The following is a 12979-nucleotide window of genomic DNA, read 5'->3' as shown; positions in this document are numbered from 1 at the left end:
GAGCGTGATTTATCAGTCAGTTACGTTACTGGGCGTTTGATTGAAGAATGGCAGAAGAGGCAAGAAAGGTCGTTGGCTGCAGAGGCTTCTACTGGTGGGCGGTTTGGAAGGAGTTCTCATGCCGTGCCAGAGGTGAAGCAAAAGCAGCGTACTGGTGAGGAGTCAGCGTTTGCTGTTAGGCATTGTTTCCGATGTGGGTCTTCAGCGCATCTAAAACGACAATGCCCGGAGTTGGTCAAGTCTCAGTTGCCGGTGCAGGAGCAGAGACGAGATCAGCAGCAGCAGCAGCGTAAAAAGAAATTCTTCAAACGAAAACAGTCGGCTCAGCTGGTGACCGGCGAGGTCAAGAGTGCTGATGAGAAACAAGCGGTCTGGGTGGTCGATTCGGGAGCGTCTCGCCACATCGTGAATTCAGATGAATTGTTTGTTTCCAAGAACTCAGCACAGCGCAGCCAGGTGGCTCTAGCAGACGGAAGTACTTCCGAAGTGATTTCGGGGGGTGCAGTTTTTGTTCCTTGTCTTCGTGAATGCCTGCAAAATGTACTGTGTGTGCCTTCATTAAGGAGCAATCTGATGTCTGTAGATTGTTTGCTAAAAGCTGGGTTTAAAGTGTATTTTGAAGGAGACAGTTGCATTATTAAGAAGGCTGGTGAGATTTTAGGCACTGCTAAGTCAGAGGGAGGCTTGTTTTGGCTTAAAGCAGGATCTCAAGTTGCAGCAGTAGTCAGTAAATCTCAGCCTGCAGTGAATAACAAAGCTATACATGACAACTGTGTGCACTTATTGCATAGGAAAATGGGGCATGCTTGCTGGAAAAGTGTACTAAAAATGTCCGAATTGGCTGATGGGGGTAATTTAAAGAGTTGTAACAAGTACCTTGATTGTAATGTGTGTAAAAAGGTTAAAACCCACAGAGTCTCTTACCCCAGAAGTGACAGAGTTAGTGAGTCACCGCTACAGCTGGTTCACATGGACGTAATTGGTCCATTTGCTGTAAGCAGGGGTGGATCGCGTTTTTCACTAACAATTGTGGATGACGCCACGCGTTATTCTTGGGTTTTTCCCATGAAAAATAAGGGTGACGTGTTCACTAAGTTTAAAGGCTGGGTGGCATCTGTGGAAAGATTTCTGTCCATTAAACTCAAAAGGATACAGACGGACAGAGGTGGCGAATTTATGTCAAATGCCTTTAGAGATTGGTTACAAAAGCGTGGCATTGGGCATAGGAAAACGAATGTTTTTTCCCCAGAGGAGAATGGCGTTGCAGAGCGAAAAAACAGATCTTTACAAGATATGATGTTTGCCATGCTTGAAGATGCTGATTTGCCCATGTCTTATTGGGGGGAGAGCATGCTCACCGCGTGTTATCTCCAAAATAGGCTCTTTCACCAAACAATAGGTACAACCCCATACTTTAAATTGTTTCAGAAAAAACCTAAAATTGACCACTTGCATGTGTTTGGATCAAAAGCCTGGGTATTAATTCCGAAACAAATGAGAAAGAAGGGAGATCCTAAGACCAAACAGCTAGTGTTTGTGGGTTACCAGGAGCTGGGAAAAGGTTTCCGCTTTGCTGAAGGGACAAATGGCATTGTGATCTCCAGGAATGCCAGTTTTTGTGAACATAGTGGCTGGGAGAGACTACATGCCAATACTGAGGTTTGGTTTGAACCTTCCCAGGAGCTTCATGACTCTGAAGGTAGACACAGAGAGTCAGAGTCTGAGGGGGAGGAAAGTTCAGATAAGAGCTCTCAAGAAAGTGGAAGACCAGTTGCTAAGCAACAAAAGAGAGGTCGTAGTTCTGAGGAGGAAAGTGGGTCAGAAGAAAAATTTTCTCCCAGAAGATCTAAAAGACAAAACAAAGGAGTGCCTCCGGTGCGTTTTTCTCCTGATACTGCAAATGTGTTTAGTGTAATTACAGAACCCAAGAGTTTTCAGGAGGTGTTAAAGTTACCAAAAGAGGAGGCAGAGCGCTGGAAACAGGCAATGGAGGAAGAGATGTCCTCTCTGAATGAGCACAAGGTCTTTACACCAGTAGCAGCGCCTGAGGGGGCAAAGATTGTAGGCTGCAGGTGGGTGTACAAACTTAAACATCTGGTGACAGGAGAGTACAAATACAAAGCTCGTTTAGTGGCTCAAGGATATTCTCAGAGGCCTGGAAAAGATTATGACGAGACTTTTTCCCCTACTGCTAAGGGGGACAGTGTAAGACTGATTTTAACGCTTGGAGCAAAGAGAAAACTCCTGTTAAACCATTTTGATATCCAGACTGCATATTTACATGCATCAATATCAGAAGACCTGTATCTAGCCGAACCGCCTGGTTATGAGACAGGTTCCAATAGAGTGTTGAAATTAAACAAAGCTCTATATGGTCTCAAACAGGCTGCAAGATCTTGGAACAAATGTTTCCATGAGGCCTTAGTGTCATTTGGCTTCAAGCAGAGTACAGCTGACAATTGTGTTTATGTACGTGGTACAGGCAGTGATCAAGAGTTTTGTCTGATTTATGTAGATGATGTATTGTATGCCTGCAAAACAGATAAACAAACTAAAAGGTTTGCCAAGCAATTGTCCAGTAAGTTCAAAGTGAAGGACTTAGGTCCGGTTAGGACATATCTAGGGTTGGAAGTGTGCTGGGCCCAAGATGGCAGCTGTCTAATTAGTCAGCAGAACAAAGTTAAACAACTACTGACTACATACAGGATGCAGGATTGCAAAGGGGCAGCGGTGCCTATGGATCCAGGTTTCATAAAAACACTTCACATAGATGAGAGTCCTGAATTTGAACATCCTGATGTATATCACTCTGTAATTGGAAGTTTATTGTATATAGCACAGTGGTCCAGACCTGATATTAGCTATGCAGTAGGCATATTAAGTAGATTGGTCTCAAAACCCACACTAAATGCCTGGAAAGGGGTAAAACAAGTTCTGAGGTACCTCAAACAGACAATTGGCTATATGTTACAATTAAATTCTTCAGAGGATGAAATGTTGAGTTGCTACTGTGATAGTGACTGGGGAAATTTGCCAGATAGAAAATCTGTCACAGGACTAGTTATAAGGGTCGGTGGAGCTTTAATCAGCTGGCGGTCTCGCAAGCAAGACGTAGTAAGTGTGTCATCAACGGAATCAGAGTACGCCGCATTGAGTGAATTGTGCAACGAGGTGATTTATTTCAAGCATTTGTTAACAGATTTAAATGTAAATTGTGGAGAACCGGTACAAGTTTACATTGATAATCAAGCTTGTATAACCTTAAGTAAAACAGAGGGTTTCAAATCACGTTCAAAACATATCTCTGTAAAATACCAAAATGTACGTTGCTGTGTACAAGACAATGTAATCACCTGTACTTATGTGTCAAGTGAAGAAAATGTAGCAGATGTGTTAACTAAACCATTGGCAAAGGTAAAGAACAAGCGAATGTGCAAGGGTTTAGGTTTGCTGGAAAAATGATCTCCTACATAGGTGTATTTGGAGTTAATTGTTCAGCAGAATCTGTGAGGGGGTGTTCAGTTTCTGTTAATTGGTTCTCGTGGGAAACTTGCAGATTCTAGCTTCACCAATTAACTCAAGCTGGTGTCAATTTACTCTTGGCAGAAAGCCCAGGTCTGCTTGACCTAGAAACTACTCACTCTGATTGGTTAACGAGCAGCACTCAACTCTGTTATCTAGGGATTGCTAGCACAGTTTGATGTGAGATGTGTTAGGAGTTAGAAGTGCTGTGTATGGTTATGAGAGAGAGAGAAAGAGAAAGGAAGGAAGGATTTATTTTGCTTTTATTTGTATGCAGAAACTCTGCTGGTTTTATTTTCTCCTTTTTTAATAAATCCTGTAAATAGTTCTTCTGAGTCTAGCTGCCTAGTCATCATCGCCGCAACTAGCTTCCTCGCTGTGCAGGAAAACTCTGCTACGTTTGGGCTAAAGCCAGTAGGGCTATGCCTGACACTCCAAAGTTCCATGAGGAACGTGCTGGAGGAAAGTGTGGGCGTGAACAACCAGTCGTCGAAGAAGCCTGCTGGCATGGGTCTGTGTGGGAAAAGGGCATGAAACTCGTCCTTGAGCAGGGGTTCCTCCAAGGCGTAGTCTGGCACCCAGCTATTAGCACTGGCCCGGGTGCCCTCTCTGGCTAGGAGGTATTCTACTCCGTCTTCCCCCCATCTGGAGTCCAAAATCTCCGTGACTTCGTTGATGGGGTCCTGCTGTGGCAATCTCCCCGCCTCCGTCCGCTCCTGAGACGGACTCGGTGCCGTTCCTTGTTCCTGGAACCTGTGAGGTGTCCTGTAGGGAGTGAGCACCGACCTGTGGAACACCGGATGCATCCTGGAACCCTCCGGTAGCACCAGCCTGAAAGCTACTGGGTTGATCTGCGCTTCGACTCGGTAGGGACCTAGTTGCTTGTGCCCCAGCTTCCTCTTGGCTAACGATCTGGTCGGCACTGCGTGGGCTGCCAACCAGACCCAGTCTCCCACTCGGATCTCTTCGCCAACTCGCCTGTGCTTGTCAGCTTGCACCTTGTATGCGTGCTTCGCTAGCTCCAGCTGCCGTCGGAGTTGATCGTGGACCTCCTGCAACTCAGATGCGAAAGCGTCCGCCGTCTGCGGTTCCCCTTCCCCCACTCTGTCCAGTCCCGGGAAGGTTCTGGGATTCCTCCCATTGTTGGCGAAGAACGGCGTCACCCCTGTGGACACGTGTTTTGTGTTGTTGTAGGCGAACTCGGCGAGCGGCAGGTAATCCACCCACGTCGCAGGCTGTTGATTGGCATAGCATCTCAGGTACTGCTGCATGATGGCATTGACCCTCTCCGCTTGCCCATTGGTCTGCGGGTGTCTCGCTGATGTCAGGTCGATCTTGACGTTCAGGAAGCCCATCAGCTTCTGCCAGAAATTCGAGATGAACTGGCGGCCGCGGTCGGACAGTATAGACCGCGGCAGCCCGTGCACTTTGAACACGTGATCTATGAACAGTTTGGCTGTTTGTTCTGCCGTGGCCACCTTCGCACACGGTATGAAATGTGCCATCTTGGTGAACAAGTCCACCACCACTAGTACAGCTGTCTTGCCTCTCGAGCTGGGTAGATCCGTGACAAAGTCCAGGGCCACTCTCTCCCACGGTTCAAACGGCGTTTGCAGCGGTTCCAGCAGTCCCGCCGGTGGTTTGTGCACCGGTTTGGCCCTCTGGCAGGTGTCGCACCTCGCGACGTAGTCCGCGACTTCCCCTCTCAGTCTGGGCCACCAAAAGTCCCTTGCGACTAATTCCACCGTTTTTTCTGTGCCAAAGTGCCCGGCCGTGGGTGCGTCGTGCAACTGCTGCAGTACCTTGGCGCGAAGTTCGTCTCCCGGCACGTAGATGGCCCCTTTACGTAAGAGCAAGCCGTCTCGTATCTGGAACTCGTCGCCCTTCGCCGTGCCCTTGTGCACCTCTGCCATCTTCGCCTGCGCGAATGAGTCGTCCTGCAACGCCCGCCGCACCGCATCCAGGTCTACTGTGGCTGAAGCGCACGCCCACGCTGTTGGCGCGAAGATGTGCATGGCTGCCGCTGGCGTCGCCTCTTCGAGGTATTGCGGTTTTCGGGACAGTGCATCCGCCATGATGTTGGTGTCGCCTGGGACGTACTCTATTCGGAAATTGAAGTCAGCAAAGAACTCCGCCCAACGTATCTGCCTCTGGTTCAGGAACTGTGCCGTGCGCCAGTGCTCCAGATTCTTGTGGTCCGTGCAGACCTGCACCGTGTGCTTGGCGCCGATCAGGAAGTGCCTCCACGCCTTGAAAGCTGCATGAATGGCAAGCAACTCCCTGTCCCAGATGGTGTAGTTCTGCTCCGACTTGCTGAGCTTTCTGGAGTAGAACGCTCCCGGCCTCCAGACCCCCTGTGGGTCCCTCTGCAGCAGGACAGCTCCCACTGCTCTATCGGACGCGTCTGTCTCTACCCGCATCGGTCTGCTGGGGTCGATATGCAGCAGTTGCTCTTCCGACGCGAAGAGACGCTTGAGTGCCTGAAAGGACTGCTCCGCCTGCTCCGTCCAGATGAATTTCTTTTTCTTGGAGCTTAGCGTGTCCGTAATAGCCGCCGTCTGCATCACGAACCCCTTGATAAACTTGCGATAGAAGTTGGCGAAGCCGACAAACCGCTGGACCTCCTTCCGGTTGCGCGGGCTCTTCCAATCCAACACCGCGCGAACCTTGGCGCTGTCCATGGCTAGCCCCTTGTCCGACAACTTGTAACCCAAGAAATCCACCTCCGTCGTGTCGAACTGGCACTTCTCCAGTTTGGCGTACAGTCTATGCTGCTGCAGCCTCTTCAGCACCTCCCGAACGTCTTGGTCATGTGCTTGCTGCGATTCGGAGAATATCAGGATGTCATCCAGAAAGCAGACGCACTTCTTGTAGAGGAGTCCCGCCAACACATGATGCATGAAAGCTTGAAAACAGTGAGAACCGTTTTGCAATCCAAACGGCATCACTCTGTATTCGTAGGTGCCCAGAGGCGTGAACATGGCTGTCTTCCACTCATCGCCCTCCCTCATGCGGATGAGATTGTACGCCCCTCGCAGGTCCAACTTGGTGAACACGCGTCCCTTGCGCACCGTCGCCAGTAGGTCGTCAATCCTGGGCATGGGGAAATCAGAGGGCTTGGTCATCTTGTTCAAGAGGCGAAAATCCACCACCAGTCTTTTTTGGGGCGTGTCCTTCTTCTTCACGAAGAAAACAGGACTGCCCCCTACTGCCCTGGACTCCCGGATGAAACCGCGCTCCAAATTGTGATCTATGAACTGTTTGAGTTCCTGTAGTTCGTCCTCAGACATGGAATACAGCTTCCCTTTCGGTAGCGTCGCCCCTGGTAGGAGGTCAATCTTGCAGTCATATTGCCTGTGCGGTGGTAGCTTGTCTGCCTCCTTCTCGCAGAAGACCTCCAGAAAGTCTGCGTATTTGTGGGGGACTGCTTGCAACGTTCCCAACTGCAGTTGTGATTCCTCCTCCTCTCCCTCCTGTCTGGGCAGGATGCAGTGTTCTGCGCAGTAAGAGGAGCCGAAGATCAGCTGTCGCTGGTACCAAGCCAGTGTCGGACTGTGCCTGTCCAGCCAACTCATTCCCAACACAATGGGTGTGTCCGACAGTCGGGTGACATTAAAACTGATGACTTCCCTGTGGTTACCAAGGCGCATCACCATTGGCGGCGTCTGCTTCACCACCTGCCCCCCCAGCAACTCTCTGCCATCCACTGTGACGACTTGCAGGGGCAGAGTGGCAGGTAATAGCTGTATAGCGTGCTGCTCCACAAAATCCTGCGCTATAAAGTCTGCGTTGCTTCCAGAATCCACAGAAAGCGGCACTTCGATAGTGACGCCATCGGGTAGCTGGAGAGATGCTGTGAGCTGCACTACTGGTTTGGGTGGGAGGGGGTCCGTGGGTTGCAAGATCGCTGGGGACTGCTTCAGTGATGCGTCTGGCTGGGCCCCAGTGCCTCTGTCTCCAGCCAGACATCGTCGTTTCCCTGCTGGGGTTCGCTGTGTTGCGTGGCCGCTTTCACCGTTGCGGAGGCTGCAGTGTGCTTGGAGCTCCTCTGGGGACACTCTTTCGCCAAGTGTTGAGAGCTGTCGCATATGTAACACTTCCTGGTCCCTCTAGGAGGTTTAGTCTTGACTGCCGCCGGTGCAGGGGCTCTGGTAGCTGACTGAGCCCTGGCGCCTCCCACCTCCATAGGTTCCACTCCCCCTCCTGGCGGAGGTGTGGATTGCGCACGCGCAGCTTCCCTGGGAACGAAAGAGAAACTTCTCGCTGCTTCGCGCCCTCCACGTCCTTCGTCTCTGCACCATGGACGTTCTTCCAGCCTCACCCCCACAGTCAGCGCCCTTTGGACCACCTCCTGCGTGCTCCGGGGCCTCTCCCCCCTCGCAATTTCGTCTTTAACAGCACTGCTCAGACCCTCCCAGAATAGGTCTCTGACTGGGGGCGAATCCCGGTCCCATTCCAAGGCACTGACCAGCGCAAAAAAGCGGGCGTGGTACTGCCGTACGCTCGCCCTCCCTTGTTTCAGTCCATGAATCTCCCGTCGGGCAAGATCCACGTCAATGGTAGATAAAAAGCACGCATCCATCGCTTTGATAAAGGCATCTGCACTCTGAAGCGCCGGATCTTTATCCCTCCACAAATTGCGTAGCCACGCTTTAGCATCCCCATGCAAATGGGATAGTATAAACCCCACTTTCTCTTCCTCATCTCTAAAGTCTTTTGCCAGCAGTTGCAGTGCGCACATTATGTCTGCTCGAAAATTGGGGTACTGTTGTAAATTCCCATCGAAGTGAGCCACAAGCCCTCCTGCTCTCCGTGCCAACCCAACCCCCTCCGGTCTGGGTCCTGGCTGCCCGTGCTTAACCAATGCTTCAAACCTGGCGTGGAGATCTCTGTAGGCGGCTGCCGCATCCTCCTCCCTTTTCTTGGATGCCTGTACCTCCGCGTTCAATTGGGTCACTGCCTGTTGCAGCGCTGAAATTTTCTCTGCTTCCGTCATCTCTGCCAACCGTTGTGAGCTTGCTCCCAAACACCAATTTCCTCCTCTCGCTGCTTCTGCCTCCGCTGCGAGGTATCAGGTGTCCGAAGCTATGGGAGACGGGTCTTACTGTCAGGGCTGCCACCCAGTCCCAGCTCACATAGGACCACGTTAGCCACCGTTCAGGTTAAAAGAGTCTTTATTGGATTACAGGTTCCATTTCCAAACTGCAATGTGCAGCCCTACTTCTTCTAGGTCAGACCGGCGAAGACCCGTCTGAGTCTCCGCCTCTAGCGCACCAGCTTAATACCCTAGCCTTGCTCCACCTCCTGCGCCTTTCCTTCCGTCTCTGGGTCCTTCTGCCCCCCGGGGTCTCTTCTTTCCTACTCTCTTCTGACGCGGACCCCCCTGACCCTTCCGCCTCCTTGCGGCGGGCTTTGGGACCTGGCTCACTCTCTGGGCTGCTTACTGCGCCAGCTTCCGCTACATTTGAACTTGGCGCGCGCGCCCAACTCTCTACCTTCCTCTTGATCGTTTCATCGCTCCCCGAGGTGGGCGTGACTACTCCTGACTCATGCCCTCCCTCCTTCTGAAAGCCTCCGGAACCCGATATCTGGTCCCCTTTCTCCCCGCTGCTCCCGGCTGGGCACGTGGGTCCCGATCTCCAACTGTTGCTCTCTGATCCCTCTCTGGACCCTTCTTCCTGGGGTGTCCCCCTGTTTTCCCCCCTTGCTCTGACTGCTGGCGCTCCCTTCTGGGAATCCTCGGACTCTCTAGACAGGCTCGGTGATCTCGGGTCGTCATCCCCACTCATCTTTCCTTCGTATTCCTCCCCCTCGCTCTCTGTCTCCTCCCTTCTCTGCGTCTCTGCTCCTGAACCCCTGACACACATGTACATAAGTTATTCTCTTATGTGGAGGTGGACCACTGGAGCTTTAAATCATGGCCCCTCACAGGTTGCTAAAGCAAACAACAATTCCTTCCTTTTGTGCTACTGAACAGGAGGATGATTGTATTGATTTCAGTGAGCGTACTCGAGATATGGCTTAGATATAACCCTTTGTTGTGCAAAGGAGGGGGGGAAAGGGTTGCAACACTGCTGTTTTTATTGCACAATATTGTTTACATTTTATAGAAGGGAATATTATCCAAAATCTATGATCTCACAGCATCTGTGACTGTCAGATTGAATGATGCTGATTGTGAATGTGGGAATCAAGCTTTGCTGCAAAGTAAAAGCATCCATGGACGCGGGTGGCGCTGTGGGTTAAACCACAGAGCCTAGGACTTGCCAGTCAGAAGGTCGGTGGTTCGAATCCCTGTGACCGGGTGAGCTCCTGTTGCTCGGTCCCTGATCCTGCCAACCTAGCAATTCGAAAGCATGTCAAAGTGCAAGTAGATAAATAGGTACCGCTCTGGCGGGAATGTAAACGGCGTTTCCGTGCCCTGCTCTGTTTCACCAGAAGCGGCTTAGTCATGCTGGCCACATGACCCGGAAGCTGTACGCTGGCTCGCTCGGCCAATAAAGCGAGATGAGTGCCGCAACCCCAGAGTCGGTCATGACTGGACCTAATGGTCAGGGGTCCCTTTACCTTTACCTTTACCTTTACCTTAAAAGCATCCATCATTGATGTGAAAGGAAACACAATGGGAGTATGAGGATAAAGCATGAGATCAGGAAAAAACATGGGATCATGTGATGAGAAAGAAAAGGCAGAAGACAGAAACCTCCAGATGAGGAATAAGGCAACACAGAAGAAGATGCCGAGATCACAATATAAAGAGAAGAAAAAATATTTTCCAATTCCTCCAATGATCAGATCCCCTCTCTGATAATACTGGTATGCAAGCTGGAAAGGATCCATCATGGTGCATCTTTCAGAGTCTTCCTGGAGCATCTGGAGCCACAGGAAGAGAAGGAGTAGTAGCAGAAATGTTCCTCTCATCTTGCCCAACAGTTTTGCAGAAAAGCAGATTTCTCTCTCATCCACCATGAATTGCATTAGGTTAAATGGCTCTGGATTATTTTGATAAAGGGAAGTGCCAAAGATGTGATCCAAGAAAACCTGCATGTTCAGAATTTCTCACTGGCAGTCAGATTCACACAGGGTTTATTTTTTAAACACTTTGTGTTTAAGGCCTGATAGAATGTATGTGGGCTTCGTCAAGATGGATGGTGAAACCCAGCAATTTGAAATAATTACTTGTTCCAAACTGATCTCCTTAGAGCATTGTGCTCTGTGAGAGAAAACAGTAAGAGCAAAATAATCATATGCATTTGTTATTGAACTGTGCCCTGGTAATTGTGAGTGTCACAGGCAAGCATGCTGCCCCCAACTGAGTGATCTTGGCTGGATCTAGATGTGTCAAAGAAGCAATTCAGTTAAACGCATTGTAAACTCATACAGGGAAATCCAGTAGGGAAAGACGGGACTCCACAGCGCCATCTGGTGTCACAGTTTTATATTGCATATACAATGAATATAGAACGCTTTTCCTTTACCAATCTAGCTGAGTCCTTAGTCTTACTAACAACTCACTTTCCCCTAGATCTTACAGCCCTTGCTTTAAGCTAAGGCTGTTTATCAGACTACATTCCTTGCATATTATTATTATTATTATTATTATTATTATTATTATTATTATACCTGTGGAATCTTGTAGATGCCTAAGATTGTGGTCATGTGAAGGGAGATGTCAGACTCAAATGCTCCAATAACAGCCATCATATTTCTTTTCTTGTCACATTTGAAGTTGGGGACAATCCTATCTGTGGTGGACAGAAGTTTCAGGGTGTTCTGATAAGTCATCCTTGCATTTAAGAAGCTATTATAGAGGTGGAACCCAAAGCTCATATTTGGTACGATGTTGGGATTCTCATTGATTTCTTTCACAGCAAACACCAGGGAGAGGGTATTCTGGTAAGCCTTCAGTGTTGAACTAATAAAAGAGTTGTACAATGTGTCAGAGGAATTCATCTTTTCTGGGTTTTTTCCAGCAAATTCCGAAAGATTAAATAACACAAATAAGCAAAAAACCCATATGCATTGTAACTCCTAACACTTTTTAGTGGAAATCTATGGTTTGTATTCAGTCAGCTTTTGGAAAACAGCATCTAAAAAGCATTTAATTTTGTGCAGAACATTCACATCCTGCAACACACAAAAATATAAGTTATTCTCTTAGCACTTATGACTAATAGATCAGACAAACTGAGAGGTATTAATTTCACTTGGTCTACTTCGCATATATCTCAGTTAGATACTTTGTTTTTTTTAAAAAGTTTGCAGCACTTCAGTGATTTTTACCCAATGTTGTTTAAATGGTACAGCTGGGAGTATAAATCAAAATATATAATATTCCTGTCTCACAGCATCTGTGACTTTCAGATTTAATGATGGTGATTGTGAATGTGGGGATGAAGCTTTGTTGCAAAGCTCAACCATCCCTGCATGGTGTGGAAGGACAGACAGAGGGAGGATGAGGATCAAGCATGAGATCAGGTGAGAAACATGAGATCAGGTGAGGAGAAAGCAGAAGAGGCAGAAGATAGAAACCTCCAGATAAGGAATAAAGCAACACAGAAGAAGATGCCATGATCACAATATAAAGAGAAGAAAATGTAATTTTAACCTTCATACATGGAAAAAAGTCAAGAAGTCAAATGTTTTCTGAGCATGCCGTGGTTTGTGTGGTATAGTTGTAGCTTATAGCAGCATAGAAGTGTACACTATGAAGGAGAAAGTGGTTTCCTTACAAAAGTTCATCTGTAAACTTCATGTTTGGATGGTCCTGGAATTTTTCTTCTTCAGATGCATATGCAAAAGTATTAACAATTCCTCCAATGAACAGATCCCCTCTCTGATAATACTGGAATGGAAGCTGGAAAGGATCTGTCATGGTGCATCTTTCAGAGTCTTCCTTGCACTCAGTTGGAGGCATCTGCAGCCACAGGAAGAGAAGGAGCAGCAGCAGAAATGCTCCTCTCATCTTAGCCAACACTTACGCAGAAAGGCAGATTTCTCTCTCATCCACCAAAAATTGCATTAGGTTTAATAGATCTGGATTAATCTGATAAAGGGATGTGCCAAATATCTGACCCATGAGATCCTCTTTGTTTAGAATTTCTGACTGAAGCTCTGAATGATACAGGGTTTACGTAATATATGCTTTTGGACTCTGAAAGTACTGTGTTCATGGCCTGACATGGGATTTGGCAAGATGGATGATGAAACCCATCAGTTTAATATAATTACTCATTCCACAGTTATTTCCGTTGAGCATTGTGCTCTGTGAGACAAAATAATATGAGCAAAATAATCATACATATTTCTCATTGAGACGTGCACTGGGAATAGCGAGTCACAGGAAAGCAAGCAGCCCACCTGCAAACTGGTAATCTGAAGGGAGCTCAATAGTTTTTCCAAATCTCTTCCTCAATCCCACATGCCCCATTTTCCTTAAGTGTACATGCGTCACCAA

Source organism: Podarcis bocagei, assembly GCF_964188305.1.
Source record: "Podarcis bocagei genome assembly, chromosome: W".
Lineage (NCBI taxonomy): Eukaryota > Metazoa > Chordata > Lepidosauria > Squamata > Lacertidae > Podarcis > Podarcis bocagei.
The sequence above is the reverse complement of the archived record's forward strand: the minus strand, read 5'-3'. Positions refer to the sequence as shown.